A 16,869-nucleotide genomic window follows, 5' to 3' on the forward strand; every position below is an offset into this window, starting at 1 on the left:
CCCCTGGTACTCGGGTGCAACATTCCAGACGCTTTACTAACACTCTCCCCACTTGGAGAGTCAGTGCCTTTAACCTCCTGTTTGGCCCAGTTTGCAATTTCTGCGGAAAATGAACAGGAATAGTGAGAACCAATGAGAGACTAGCTGGAGGTGTCTGGACGGGCAAATTTAACTCTCATTTCCCACCAGGAAGAGGAATTAACCAAAGGCTCATCGTGCCGTACCGGAACCACACTAGGGCCTGAAGCAATCCTGTGGTGTTGCGGCCAGCTCACAAGAAAGCGAGTTGAAGAAAGGAGCTCAGGGGCACTGTAATTCACAAACATGCAGAGTTATAAATGACAGCTATCCTCCAAAAATATATTGAAGTAAGGCTGCCAAGAGGACTTGAAAGTGGGGCAGAATTGCAGGAAACCGATTTCAGGAGGTAGACAGGAATTGCATGTAAAGCATAGGAAAAGAGGCAGAACGTCCACAATGATGCACTTGGCCAAAAAGTGCGTATGTGTTTTTTCCTGAATATATTCAGGAAAAAACGCATATGCCCTTTTTGGCCAACCAAGCAAGCTTGCAAAGGAAATCTGCACTACAATGAAGTCTCACTGCCCCCCGGTCAAAAGGGCCATCTGGGAGACTTCCGGGAAGATGGCGGAAGAGTAAGACGCGGAGATCATGTTCCTCCCCACAGATACACCAGAAATACATCTACGCATGGAACAACTCCTACAGAGCATCTACTGAACGCTGGCAGAAGAACTCAGACCTCCCAAAAGGCAAGAAACCCCCCACGTACCTGGGTAGGGCAAAAGAAAAAACTAAACAGAGACAAAAGGACTGGGACGGGTCCTGCACCAGCGGGAGAGAGCTGTGAAGGAGGAAAAGTGTCCACACACTAGGAAGCCCCTTCGCGGGTGGAGACTTCGGGAGGCGGAGTGGGGGAGCTTGGGAGCCGCGGAGGAGAGCACAGCAACAGGGGTGCAGAGGGCAAAGCGGACAGATTCCAGCGCAGAGGATCGGGCCGACCGGAACTCGCCAGCCGAGAGGCTTGTCTGCTCGCCCGCCGGGGCGGGCGGGACTGGGAGCTGAGGCTCCGGCTTTTGTCGGAGCGCCGGGAGAGGACTGAGGTTGGCGGCGTGAACACAGCCTGCAGGGCGTTAGTGCACCGCGGCTGGCCGGGAGAGAGTCCGGGGAGAAGTCTGGAACTGCCGAAGAGGCAAGAGACTTTTACGTCCCTCTTTGTTTCCTGGTGCACGAGGAGAGGGGATTAAGAACGCTGCTTGAGAGAGCTCCAGGGACGGGCGCGAGCCGCGGCTAAAAGTGCGGAGCCCAGAGACAGACATGAGACGCTAGGGCCGCTGCTGCCGCCACCGGGAGGCCTGTGTGCGAACACAGGTCACTAGCCACACGCCCTTCCAGGGAGCCTGTTCAGCCCGCCACTGCCAGGGTCCCGGGATCCAGGGACAACTCCCCCGGGAGAACGCACAGGCGCGCCTCAGGCTGCAACGTCTCGCCGGCCTCTGCCGCCGCAGGCCCGCCCCACACTCCGTGCCCCTCCCTACCCCCGGGCCTGAGTGAGCCAGAGCCTCCGAATCAGCGGCTCCTTTAACCCCGTCCTGTCTGAGCAAAGAACAGACGCCCTCCGGCGACCTACACGCACAGGCGGGGCTAAATCCAAAGCTGAGCCCCTGGGAACTGTGAGAACAAAGAAGAGAAAGGGAAATCTCTCCCAGCAGCCTCAGAAGCAGTGGATTAAAGCTCCACAATCAACTTGATATACCCTGCATCTGTGGAATACCTGAATAGACAACGAATCATCCCAAATTAAGGAGCCCTGTGGATGAAAGGCGCTTGGTGCTGCAGCCAGGAGTCAGTGCTGTGCCTCTGAGGTGGGAGAGCCAACTTCAGGACACTGATCCACAAGAGACCTCCCAGCTGCACATAATATCAAACAGCAAAAATCTCCGAGAGATCTCCATCTCAACGCCAGCACCCAGCTTCACTCAACGACCAGCAAGCTACAGTGCTGGACATCCTATGCCAAACAACTAGCAAGACAGGAACACAATCCCACCCATTAGCAGAGAGGCGGCCCAAAATCATAATAAGTCTACAGACACCCCAAAACACACCACCAGACGTGGACCTGCCCACCAGAAAGACAAGATCCAGCCTCATCCACCAGAACACAGGCACTAGTACCCTCCACCAGGAAGCCGACACAACCCACTGAACCAACCTTAGCCACTGGGGACAGACACAAAAAACAACAGGAACTACGAACCTTCAGACTGCAAAAAAGGAGACCCCAAACACAGTAAGATAAGCAAAATGAAAAGACAGAAAAACACACCGCAGATGAAGGAGCAAGATAAAAACTCATCAGACCTAACAAATGAAGAGGAAATAGGCAGTCTACCTGAAAAAGAATTCAGAATAATGATAGTAAGGTTGATCCGAAATCTTGGAGATAGAATGGACAATAGAATGGACAAAATGCAAGAATCAGTTAACAAGGACCTAGAAGAACTAAAGATGAAACAAGCAACGATGAACAACACAATAAATGAAATTAAAAGTACTCTAGATGGGATCAATAGCAGAATAACTGAGGCAGAAGAACGGATAAGTGACCTGGAAGATAAAATAGTGGAAATAACTACTGCAGAGCAGAATAAAGAAAAAAGAATGAAAAGAACTGAGGACAGTCTCAGAGACCTCTGGGACAACATTAAACGTACCAACATTCGAATTATAGGGGTTCCAGAAGAAGAAGAGAAAAAGAAAGGGACTGAGAAAATATTTGAAGAGATTATAGTTGAAAACTTCCCTAATATGGGAAAGGAAATAGTTAATCAAGTCCAGGAAGCACAGAGAGTCCCTTACAGGATAAATCCAAGGAGAAATACGCCAAGACACATATTAATCAAACTGTCAAAAATTAAATACAAAGAAAACATATTAAAAGCAGCAAGGGAAAAACAACAAATAACACACAAAGGAATCCCCATAAGGTTAACAGCTGATCTTTCAGCAGAAACTCTGCAAGCCAGAAGGGAGTGGCAGGACATATTGAAAGTGTTGAAGGAGAAAAACCTGCAACCAAGATTACTCTACCCAGCAAGGATCTCATTCAGATTTGATGGAGAAATTAAAACCTTTACAGACAAGCAAAAGCTGAGAGAGTTCAGCACCACCAAACCAGCTCTACAACAACTGCTAAAGGAACTTCTCTAGGCAAGAAACACAAAAGAAAGAAAAGACCTACAATAACAAACCCAAAACAATTAAGAAAATGGGAATGGGAACACACATATCGATAATTACCTTAAATGTAAATGGACTAAATGCTCCCACCAAAAGACACAGATTGGCTGAATGGATACAAAAACAAGACCCATATATTTGCTGTCTACAAGAGACCCACTTCAGACCTAGAGACACATACAGACTGAAAGTAAGGGGATGGAAAAAGGTATTTCATGCAAATGGAAACCAAAAGAAAGCTGGAGTAGCAATTCTCATATCAGACAAAATAGACTTTAAAACAAAGACTATTAGAAGAGACAAAGAAGGACACTACATAATGATCAAGGGATCGATCCAAGAGGAAGATATAACAATTGTAAATATTTATGCACCCAACATAGGTGCACCTCAATACATAAGGCAAATACTGACAACCATAAAAGGGGAAATCGACAGTAACACATTCATAGTAGGGGACTTTAACACCCCACTTTCACCAATGGACAGATCATCCAAAATGAAAATAAATAAGGAAACACAAGCTTTAAATGATACATTAAATGAGATGGAGTTAATTGATATTTATAGGACATTCCATCCAAAAACAACAGAATACACATTTTTCTCAAGTGCTCATGGAACATTCTCCAGGATAGATCATATCTTGGGTCACAAATCAAGCCTTGGTAAATTTAAGAAAATTGAAATTGTATCAAGTATCTTTTCCGACCACAACGCTATGAGACTCGATATCAATCACAGGAGAAGATCTGTAAAAAATACAAACACATGGAGGCTAAACAATACACTACTTAATAACGAAGTGATCACTGAAGAAATCAAAGGGGAAATCAAAAAATACCTAGAAACAAATGACAATGGAGACACGACGACTCAAAATCTATGGGATGCAGCAAAAGCAGTTCTAAGAGGGAAGTTTATAGCAATACAATCTTACCTTAAGAAACAGGAAACATCTCGAATAAACAACCTCACCTTGCACCTAAAGCAATTAGAGAAAGAAGAACAAAAAAACCCCAAAGTTAGCAGGAGGAAAGAAATCATAAAAATCAGATCAGAAATAAATGAAAAAGAAATGAAGGAAACGATAGCAAAGATCAATAAAACTAAAAGCTGGTTCTTTGAAAGGATAAACAAAATTGATAAACCATTAGCCAGACTCATCAAGAAAAAAAGGGAGAAGACTCAAATCAATAGAATTAGAAATGAAAAAGGAGAAGTAACAACTGACACTGCAGAAATACAAAAGATCATGAGAGATTACTACAAGCAACTCTATGCCAATAAAATGGACAACCTGGAAGAAATGGACAAATTCTTAGAAAGGCACAACCTGCCAAGACTGAATCAGGAAGAAATAGAAAATATGAACAGACCAATCACAAGCACTGAAATTGAAACTGTGATTAAAAATCTTCCAACAAGCAAAAGCCCAGGACCAGATGGCTTCACAGGCGAATTCTATCACACATTTAGAGAAGAGCTATCACCTATCCTTCTCAGACTCTTCCAAAATATAGCAGAGGGAGGAACACTCCCCAACTCATTCTACGAGGCCACCATCACCCTGATACCAAAACCAGACAAGGATGTCACAAAGAAAGAAAACTACAGGCCAATATCACTGATGAACATAGATGCAAAGATCCTCAACAAAATACTAGCAAACAGAATCCAACAGCACATTAAACGGATCATACACCATGATCAAGTGGGGTTTATTCCAGGAATGCAAGGATTCTTCAATATACGCAAATCAATCAACGTGATAACAAATTGAAGGAGAAAAACCATATGATCATCTCAATAGATGCAGAGAAAGCTTTTGACAAAATTCAACACCCATTTATGATAAAAACCTTGCAGAAAGTAGGCATAGAGGGAACTTTCCTCAACATAATAAAGGCCATATATGACAAATCCACAGCCAACATCGTCCTCAATGGTGAAAAACTGAAAGCATTTCCACTAAGATCAGGAACAAGACAAGGTTGCCCACTCTCACCACTCTTATTCAACATAGTTTTGGAAGTTTTAGCCACAGCAATCAGAGAAGAAAAGGAAATAAAAGGAATCCAAATCGGAAAAGAAGAAGTAAAGCTGTCACTGTTTGCAGATGACATGATACTATACATACAGAATCCTAAAGATGCTACCAGAAAACTACTAGAGCTAATCAATGAATTTGGTAAAGTAGCAGGATACAAAATTAATGCACAGAAATCTCTGGCATTCCTATACACTAAGGATGAAAAATCTGAAAGTGAAATCAAGAAAACACTCCCATTTACCATTGCAACAAAAAGAATAAAATACCTAGGAATAAACCTACCTAAGGAGACAAAAGACCTGTATGCAGAAAATTATAAGACACTGATGAAAGAAATTAAAAATGATACAAATAGATGGAGAGATACACCATGTTCTTGGATTGGAAGAATCAACATTGTGAAAATGACTCTACTACCCAAAGCAATCTACAGATTCAATGCAATCCCTATGAAACTACCACTGGCATTTTTCACAGAACTAGAACAAAAAATCTCACAATTTGTATGGAAACACAAAAGACCCCGAATAGCCAAAGCAATCTTGAGAACGAAAAATGGAGCTGGAGGAATCAGGCTTCCTGACTTCAGACTATACTACAAAGCTACAGTAATCAAGACAGTATGGTACTGGCACAAAAACAGAAATATAGATCAATGGAACAGGATAGAAAGCCCAGAGATAAACCCACGCACATATGGTCACCTTATCTTTGACAAAGGAGGCAGAAATGTACAGTGGAGAAAGGACAGCCTATTCAATAAGTGGTGCTGGGAAAACTGGACAGCTACATGTAAAAGTATGAGATTAGATCACTCCCTAACACCATACACAAAAATAAGCTCAAAATGGATTAAAGACCTAAATGTAAGGCCAGAAACTATCAAACTCTTAGAGGAAAACATAGGCAGAATACTCTATGACATAAATCACAGCAAGATCCTTTTTGACCCACCTCCTAGAGAAATGGAAATAAAAACAAAAGTAAACAAATGGGACCTAATGAAACTTAAAAGCTTTTGCGCAGCAAAGGAAACCATAAAGAAGACCAAAAGACAACCCTCAGAATGGGAGAAAATATTTGCAAATGAAGCAACTGACAAAGGATTAATCTCCAAAATTTATAAGCAGCTCATGCAGCTTAATAACGAAAGAACAAACAACCCAATCCAAAAATGGGCAGAAGACCTAAATAGACATTTCTCCAAAGAAGATATACAGAGTGCCAACAAACACATGAAAGAATGCTCAACATCACTAATCATTAGAGAAATGCAAATCAAAACTACAATGAGATATCATCTCACACCAGTCAGAATGGCCATCATCAAAAAATCTAGAAACAATAAATGCTGGAGAGGGTGTGGAGAAAAGGGAACCCTCTTACACTGTTGGTGGGAATGTAAATTGATACAGCCACTGTGGAGAACAGTATGGAGGTTCCTTAAAAAGCTACAAATAGAACTACCATATGACCCAGCAATCCCACTACTGGGCATATACCCTGAGAAAACCATAATTCAAAAAGAGTCATGTACCAAAATGTTCATTGCAGCTCTATTTACAATAGCCCAGAGATGGAAACAACCTAAGTGTCCATCATCGGATGAATGGATAAAGAAGATGTGGCACATATATACAATGGAATATTACTCAGCCATAAAAAGAGATGAAATTGAGCTATTTGTAATGAGGTGGATAGACCTAGAGTCTGTCATACAGAGTGAAGTAAGTCAGAAAGAGAGAGACAAATACTGTATGCTAACACATATATATGGAATTTAAGGAAAAAAAAATGTCATGAAAAACCTAGGGGTGAAACAGGAATAAAGACACAGACTTACTAGAGAATGGACTTGAGGCTATGGGGAGGGGGAAGGGTAAACGGTGACAAAGCAATAAAGAGGCATGGACATGTATACACTACCAAACGTAAGGTAGATAGCTAGTGGGAAGCAGCCGCATAGCACAGGGAGATCAGCTCGGTGCTTTGTGACCTCCTGGAGGGGTGGGATAGGGAGGGTGGGAGGGAGGATGATGCAAGCAGGAAGAGATATGGGAACATATGTATATATATAACTGATTCATTTTGTTGTGAAGCTGAAACTAACATACCATTGTAAAGCAATTATGCTCCAATAAAGATGTTTAAAAAAATAAAAAATAAAAAAGTAAAAAAAATAAAAAAAATAAAAAAAATAAAAAAAAAAAAAGGGCCATCTGAAAAAAGTGTAAAATCCAGAAAGGCAGGACAGGCCATGGAGAACTGGGAGCCTTGTTATGCTGAAGGGAAGGATGTAAATTGCCAACAGCCACTCTGGAGAAGTTTATGGTGTTTCCTGAAAAATCTAAAAAACAAAGCAACAGAGCCTAGGGCACTTTCACTTATGGTCCTATAGCTTAGGGAAATTAAAATCAAAAAGACACAGCCACCCCAAAGTTTGGGATGGCTCTGTTTACAAGAACCTCGTTTACGGTACAAGTTCAATATCACAGAAAGCGAAAAATGGATAAAGAAGTTGTGGTACTTACGTACAATGCAATATCACTCAGCAATGAAATCTATGTCATCAGGCCCGTAGAACCATAATGAGTGGATTCAGGTACGATGATTCTAAGTGAAATAAGTCACACAGAAAAGGAAACATCATAAGATATCACTACTACACGGAATGTAAACTTGGCTACACAGGAACTGAATTACAAAACAGAACAGGGTCTCAAATGTAGAAAACCAAATTATGCTTGCTTAAGGGGAAAGGTGAGTTGGGGTGCTGCATAAAACCAGAGATTGAAATTAGCACAGATACTGTTCCATAAGCCAAATATGTAATAGACAAGAGCTAATCCTTGCTCAACGAAGTGGACTCAACACCCCATATTAAACGCCTAAGAATATACCTGACTAGTAAGAATCTTAAAACCTATGGATTTATATGTCTCCGAAAGAGAATCAAGCGTGTGTACAGCGGCATAAGCGCAGTAGTGATAGGATTGGTGAGGTTCGGTGAGCAAATGCAGACCCTTTGAGGTCATATTGCATGGTGCCCTATCCATGGGTCTCAACTCTCCAGGTTTAAGGGATTCTTCCTTTAGCTACAACATGCATGTGGAACCCAGAGTATGATCCACCATGTGATCGGGAAATGTGTTCAAATGTGTCTCAGTTTTCGTCCCCTGGTACTCGGGTGCAACATTCCAGATGCTTTACTAACACTCTCCCCACTTGGAGAGTCAGGGCCTTTAAACTCCTGTTGGCCCAGTTTGCAATTTCTGCGGAAGATGAACAGGAATAGGGAGAACCAATGAGAGGCTAGCTGGAGGTGTCTGGACGGGCAAATTTAACTCTCATTTCCCACCAGGAAGAGGAATTAACCAAAGGCTAAGCGTGCCATGCCAGAACCACACTAAGGCCTGAAGCAATCCTGCGGCTTTGTGGCCAGCTAACAAGAAAGCGAGTTGAAGAAAGGAGCTCAGGGACACTGTAATTCACAAACCTGCAGAGTTATATATGACAGCTATCCTCCAAAAATATATCTAAGTAAGGCTGCCAAGAGAAATTCAATGTGGGGCAGAATTGCAGGAAACCGATTTCAGGAGGTAGACTGGAATTGCATGTAAAGCATAGGAAAAGAGGCAGAACGTCCACAATGATGCACTTGGCCAAAAAGGGCGTATGCGTTTTTACCTGAATATATTCAGGAAAAAACGCATACGTACTTTTTGGCCAACCAATCAAGCTTGCAAAGGAAATCTGAACTACAATGAAGTCTCACTCCTCCACGGTCAAAATGGCAATCTGAAAAAAGTGTAAAATCCAGAGAGGCACGACAGGCCATGGAGAACTGGGAGCCTTGTTATGCTGATGGACGGGATGTAAATTGCCAACAGCCACTCTGGAGAAGTGTATGGTGTTTCCTGAAACATCTAAAAAACAAAGCAACAGTGCCTAGGGCACTTCCACTTATGGTCCTATAGTTTACGGAAATTAAAATCAAAAAGACACAGCCACCCCAAAGTTTGGGACGGCTCTGTTTACAAGAACCTCGTTTACGGTACAAGTTCAATATCACAGAAAGCGAAAAATGGATAAAGAAGATGTGGTACTTACGTACAATGCAATATCACTGAGCAATGAAATCTATGTCATCAGGCCCGTAGCAGCATAATGAGTGGATTCAGGTACGATGATTCTAAGTGAAATAAGTCACACAGAAAAAGAAACATCATAAGATATCACTACTACACGGAATGTAAACTTGGCTACACAGGAACTGAATTACAAAACAGAACAGGATCTCAAATGTAGAAAACCAACTTATGCTTGCTTAAGGGGAAAGGTGAGTTGGGGTGCTGCATAAAACCAGAGATTGAAATTAGCACAGATACCGTTCCATAAGCCAAATATGCAACAGACAAGAGCTACTCCTTGCTCAACGAAGTGGACTCAACACCCCATATTAAACGCCTAAGAATATACCTGACTAGTAAGAATCTTAAAACCTTTGGATTTATATGTCTCCGAAAGAGAATCAAGCGTGTGTACAGCAGCATAAACGCAGCAGTGATAGGACTTCTGAGGTTCGGTGAGCAAATGCAGACCCTTTGAAGTCATATTGCATGTTACCCATTCCAAGGGTCTCAACTCTCCACGTTTAAGGGACTCTTCCTTCAGCTAAATCATGCATGTGGAACCCAGAGTATGATCCACCATGTGATTAGGAAACGTGTTCAAATGTTTCTCAGTTTTCGTCCCCTGGTACTCGGGCGCAACATTCCAGATGCTTTACCAACACTCTCCCCACTTGGAGAGTCAGTGCCTTTAACCTCCTGTTTGGCCCAGTTTGCAATTTCTGCAGAAAATGAACAGGAATAGGGAGAACCAATGAGACACTAGCTGGAGGTGTCCGGATGGGCAAATTTAACTCTCATTTCCCACCAGGAAGAGGAATTAACCAAAGGCTCATCATGCCGTGCCGGAACCAAACTAGGGCCTGAAGCAATCCTGTGGTGTTGCGGCCAGCTCACAAGAAAGCGAGTTGAAGAAAGGAGCTCAGGGGCACTGTAATTCACAAACATGCAGAGTTATAAATGAAGCTATCCTACAAAAATATATTGATGTAAGGCTGCCAAGAGGACTTGAAAGCGGGGCAGAATTGCAGGAAACCGATTTCAGGAGGTAGACTGGAATTGCATGTAAAGCATAGGAAAAGAGGCAGAACATCCACAATGGTGCACTTGGCCAAAAAGGGTGTATGCGTTTTTTCCTGAATATATTCAGGAAAAAACGCATACGTCCTTCTTGGACAACCAAGCAAGCTTACAAATTAAATCTGCACTACAATGTAGTCTCACTGCCACCCGCTCAAAAAGGCCATCTGAAAAAAGTGTAAAATTCAGAAAGGCAGGACAGGCCATGGAAAACTGGGAGCCTTGTTATGCTGATGGGCGGGATGTAAATTGCCAACAGCCACTCTGGAGAAGTGTAGGGTGTTTCCTGAAACATCCAAAAAACAAAGCAACAGAGCCTAGGGCACTTCCACTTATGGTCCTATAGCTTAGGGAAATTAAAATAAAAAAGACACAGCCACCCCAAAGTTTGGGACGGCTCTGTTTACAAGAACCTCGTTTAGGGTACAAGTTCAATATCACAGAGGGCGAAAAATGGATGAAGACGTTGTGGTACTTACGTACAATGCAATATCACTCAGCAATGAAATCTATGTCATCAGGCCCGTAGCAGCATAATGAGTGGATTCAGGTACGATGATTCTAAGTGAAATAAGTCACACAGAAAAAGAAACATCATAAGATATCACTACTACACGGAATGTAAACTTGGCTACACAAGAACTGAATTACAAACAGAACAGGGTCTCAAATGTAGAAAACCAACTTATGCTTGCTTAAGGGGAAAGGTGAGTTGGGGTGCTGCATAAAACCAGAGATTGAAATTAGCACAGATACCGTTCCATAAGCCAAATATGTAATAGACAAGAGCTACTCCTTGCTCAATGAAGAGGACACAACACCCCATATTAAATGCCTAAGAATATACCTGACTAGTAAGAATCTTAAAACCTATGGATTTATATGTCTCCAAAAGAGAATTAAGCGTGTGTACAGTGGCATAACAGCAGTAGTGATAGGATTGGTGAGGTTCGGTGAGCAAATGCAGACCCTTTGAGGTCATATTGCATGGTACCCTATGCATGGGTCTCAACTCTCCAGATTTAAGGGATTCTTCCTTCAGCTAAAACATGCATGTGGAACCCAGAGTATGATTCACCATGTGATCGGGAAACGTGTTCAAATGTTTCTCAGGTTTCGTCCCCTGGTACTCGGGTGCAACATTCCAGACGCTTTACTAACACTCTCCCCACTTGGAGAGTCAGTGCCTTTAACCTCCTGTTTGGCCCAGTTTGCAATTTCTGCGGAAAATGAACAGGAATAGGGAGAACCAATGAGAGACTAGCTGGAGGTGTCTGGACGGGCAAATTTAACTCTCATTTCCCACCAGGAAGAGGAATTAACCAAAGGCTCAGCGTGCCATGCCGCAACCACACTAGGGCCTGAAGCAATCCTGCGGTGTTTCGGCCAGCTCACAAGAAAGCGAGTTGAAGAAAGGAGCTCAGGGGCACTGTCATTCACAAACCTGCAGAGTTATAAATGACAGCTATCGTCCAAAAATATATTGAAGTAAGGCTGCCAAGAGGACGTGAATGCGGGGCAGAATTGCAGGAAACCGATTTCAGGAGGTAGACTGGAATTGCATGTAAAGCACAGGAAAAGAGGCAGAACGTCGACAATGATGCACTTGGCCAAAAAGGGCGTATGCGTTTTTTCCTGAATATATTCAGGAAAAAACGCATACGCCCTTTTTGGCCAACCAAGCAAGCTTGCAAAGGAAATCTGTACTACAATGAAGTCTCACTGCTCCCTGGTCGAAAGGGCCATCTGAAAAAAGTGTAAAATCCAGAAAGGCAGGACAGGGCATGGAGAACTGGGAGCCTTGTTATGCTGATGGGCGGGATGTAAATTGCCAACAGCCACTCTGGAGAAGTGTATGGTGTTTACTGAAACATCTAAAAAACAAAGCAACAGAGCCTAGGGCACTTCCACTTATGGTCCTATAGCTTAGGGAAATTAAAATAAAAAAGACACAGCCACCCCAAAGTTTGGGACGGCTCTGTTTACAAGAACCTCGTTTACGGTACAAGTTCAATATCACAAAAAACGAAAAATGGATAAAGAAGTTGTGGTACTTACGTACAATGCAATATCACTCAGCAATGAAATTTATGTCATCAGGTCCATAGCAGCATAATGAGTGGATTCAGGTATGATGATTCTAAGTTAAATAAGTCACACAGAAAAAGAAACATCATAAGATATCACTACTACACGGAATGTAAACTTGGCTACACAGGAACTGAATTACAAAACAGAAAAGGGTCTCAAATGTAGAAAACCAACTTATGCTTGCTTAAGGGGAAAGGTGAGTTGGGGTGCTGCATAAAACCAGAGATTGAAATTAGCACAGATACCATTCCATAAGCCAAATATGTAATAGACAAGAGCTACACCTTGCTCAACGAAGAGGACACAACACCCCATATTAAACACCTAAGAATATACATGACTAGTAAGAATCTTAAAACCTTTGGATTTATATGTCTCCGCAAGAGAATCAAGCGTGTGTACAGCAGCATAAACGCAGCAGTGATAGGACTGGTGAGGTTCGGTGAGCAAATGCAGACCCTTTGAAGTCATATTGCATATTACCCATTCCAAGGGTCTGAACTCTCCAGGTGTAAGGGATTCTTCCTTCCGCTAAAACATGCATGTGGTACCCAGAGTATGATCCACCATGTGATTGGGAAACGTGTTCAAATGTGTCTCAGGTTTCGTCCCCTGGTACTCGGGTGCAACATTCCAGACGCTTTACTAACACTCTCCCCAATTGGAGAGTCAGTGCCTTTAACCTCCTCTTTGGCCCAGTTTGCAATTTCTGCAGAAAATGAACAGGAATAGGGAGAACCAATGAGAGACTAGCTGGAGGTGTCTGGACGGGCAAATTGAACTCTCATTTCCCACCAGGAAGAGGAATTAACCAAAGGCTCAGCGTGCCATGCCGGAACCACACTAGGGCCTGAAGCAAACCTGCGGTGTTGCGGCCAGCTCACAAGAAAGCGAGTTGAAGAAAGGAGCTCAGGGCACTGTCATTCACAAACCTGCAGAGTTATAAATGACAGCTATCGTCCAAAAATATATTGAAGTAAGGCTGCCAAGAGGACTTGAAAGCGGGGCAGAATTGCAGGAAACCCATTTCAGGAGGTAGACTGGAATTGAATGTAAAGCATAGGAAAAGATGTAGAACGTCCACAATGATGCACTTGGCCAAAAAGGGCGTATGCGTTTTTTCCTGAATATATTCAGGAAAAAACGCATAAGCTCTTTTTGGCCAACCAAGCAAGCTTGCAAAGGAAATCTGAACTACAGTGAAGTCTCACTGCCTCCCGGTCAAAATGGCCATCTGAAAAAAGTGTAAAATCCAGAAAGGCAGGACAGGCCATGGAGAACTGGGAGCCTTGTTATGCTGATGGGCGGGATGTAAATTGCCAACAGCCACTCTGGAGAAGTGTATGGTGTTTCCTGAAACATCTAAAAAACAAAGCAACAGAGCCTAGGGCACTTCCACTTATGGTCCTATAGCTTAGGGAAATTAAATTCAAAAAGACAAAGCCACCCAAAAGTTTGGGACGGCTCTGTTTACAAGAACCTCATTTACGGTACAAGTTCAATATCACAGAAAGCGAAAAATGGATAAAGACGTTGTGGTACTTACGTACAATGCAATATCACTCAGCAATGAAATTTATGTCATCAGGTCCATAGCAGCATAATGAGTGGATTCAGGTACGATGATTCTAAGTGAAATAAGTCACACAGAAAAAGAAACATCATAAGATATCACTAACACACGGAATGTAAACTTGGCTACACAGGAACTGAATTACAAAACAGCACAGGATCTCAAATGTAGAAAACCAACTTATGCTTGCTTAAGGGGAAAGGTGAGTTGGGGTGCTGCATAAAACAAGAGATTGAAAGTAGCACAGATACCGTTCCATAAGCCAATATGTAATAGACAAGAGCTACTCCTTGCTCAACGAAGAGGACACAACACCCCATATTAATCGCCTAAGAATATACCTGACTAGTAAGAATCTTAAAACCTATTGGTTTATATGTCTCCGAAAGAGAATCAAGCGTGTGTACAGCGGCATAAACGCAGCAGTGATAGGACTGGTGAGGTTCGGTGAGCAAATGCAGACCCTTTGAAGTCATATTGCATGGTACCCATTCCATGGGTCTCAACTCTCCAGGTTTAAGGGATTCTTCCTTCAGCTAAAACATGCATCTGGAACCCAGAGTATGAACTACCATGTCATCGGGAAACGTGTTCAAATGTATCTCAGGTTTCGTCCCCTGGTACTCATGTTCAACATTCCAGACGCTTTACTAAGACTCTCCCCACTTGGAGAGTCAGTGTCTTTAACCTCCTGTGTTGCCCAGTTTGCAATTTCTGCGGAAAATGAACAGGAATAGGGAGAACCAATGAGAGACTAGCTGGAGGTGTCTGGACGGGCAAATTTAACTCTCATTTCCCACCAGGAAGAGGAATTAACCAAAGGCTCAGCGTGCCGTGCCGGAACCACACTAGGGCCTGAAGCAATCCTGTGGTGTTGCGGCCAGCTCACAAGAAAGCGAGTTGAAGAAAGGAGCTCAGGGGCACTATAATTCACAAACATGCAGAGTTATAAATGACAGCTATCGTCCAAAAATATATTGAACTAAGGCTGCCAAGAGGATTTGAAAGTGGTGCAGAATTGCAGGAAACCGATTTCAGGAGGTAGACTGGAATTGCATGTAAAGCATAGGAAAAGAGGCAGAAGGTCCACAATGATGCACCTGGCCAAAAAGGGCGTATGCGTGTTTTCCAGAATATATTCAGGAAAAGACGCATATGCACTTTTTGGCCAACCAAGCAAGCTTGAAAAGGAAATCTCCACTACAATGAAGTCTCACTGCCCCCCGGTCAAAAGGGCAATCTGAAAAAAGTGTAAAATCCAGAAAGGCAGGACAAGCCATGGAGAACTGGGAGCCTTGTTATGCTGATGGGCGGGATGTAAATTGCCAACAGCCACTCTGGAGAAGTGTATGGTGTTTCCTGAAACATCTAAAAAACAAAGCAACAGAGCCTAGGGCACTTCCACTTATGGTCCTATAGCTTAGGGAAATTAAAATCAAAATGACACAGCCACCCCAATGTTTGGGACGGCTCTGTTTACAAGAACCTCGTTTACGGTACAAGTTCAATATCGCAGAAAGCGAAAAATGGATAAAGAAGTTGTGGTTCTTACGTACAATGCAATATAACTCAGCAATGAAATCTATGCCATCAGGCCCGTAGCAGCATAATGAGTGGATTCAGGTATGATGATTCTAAGTGAAATAAATCACACAGAAAAAGAAACATCATAAGATATCACTACTACACGGAATGTAAACTTGGCTACACAGGAACTGAATTACAAAACAGAACAGGTTCTGAAATGCAGAAAACCAACTTATGCTTGCTTAAGGGGAAAGGTGAGTTGGGGTGCTGCATAAAACCAGAGATTGAAATTAGCACACATATACCGTTTCATAAGCCAAATATGTAATATACAAGAGCTACTCCTTGCTCAACGAAGTGGACGCAACACCACATATTAAACGCCTAAGAATATACCTGACTAGTAAGAATCTTAAAACCTATGTATTTCTATGTCTCCGAAAGAGAATCAAGCGTGTATACAGCGGCATAAATGCAGCAGTGATAGGATTGGTGAGGTTCGGTGAGCAAATGCAGACCCTTTGAAGTCATATTGCATGTTACCCATTCTATGGGTCTCAACTCTCCAGGTTTAAGGGATTCTTCCTTCAGCTAAAACATGCATGTGGAACCCAGAGTATGATCCACCGTGTGATTGGGAAACGTGTTCAAACGTGTCTCAGGTTTCGTCCTGTGCTACTCGGGTGCAACATTCCAGACGCTTTACTAACACTCTCCCCACTTGGAGAGTCAGTGCCTTTAACCACCTATTTGGCCCAGTTTGCAATTTCTGGGGAAGATGAACAGGAATAGGGAGAACCAATGAGAGACTAGCTGGAGGTGTCTGGACGGGGAAATTTAACTCTCATTTCCCACCAGGAAGAGGAATTAACCAAAAGCTCAGCCTGCCGTGCCGCAACCACACTAGGGTCTGAAGCAATCCTGCGGTGTTGCGGCCAGCTCACAAGAAAGCGAGTTGAAGAAAGGAGCTCAGGGGCACTGTCATTCACAAAGCTGCAGAGTTATAAATGACAGCTATCGAACAAAAATATATTGAAATAAGGCTACCAAGAGGAATTGAAAGGGGGGCAGAATTGCAGGAAACCGATTTCAGGAGGTAGACTGGAATTGCATGTAAAGCATAGGAAAACAGGCAGAACGTCCACAATGAT

This window comes from Orcinus orca, chromosome 4, assembly GCF_937001465.1.
Source record: "Orcinus orca chromosome 4, mOrcOrc1.1, whole genome shotgun sequence".
NCBI lineage: Eukaryota > Metazoa > Chordata > Mammalia > Artiodactyla > Delphinidae > Orcinus > Orcinus orca.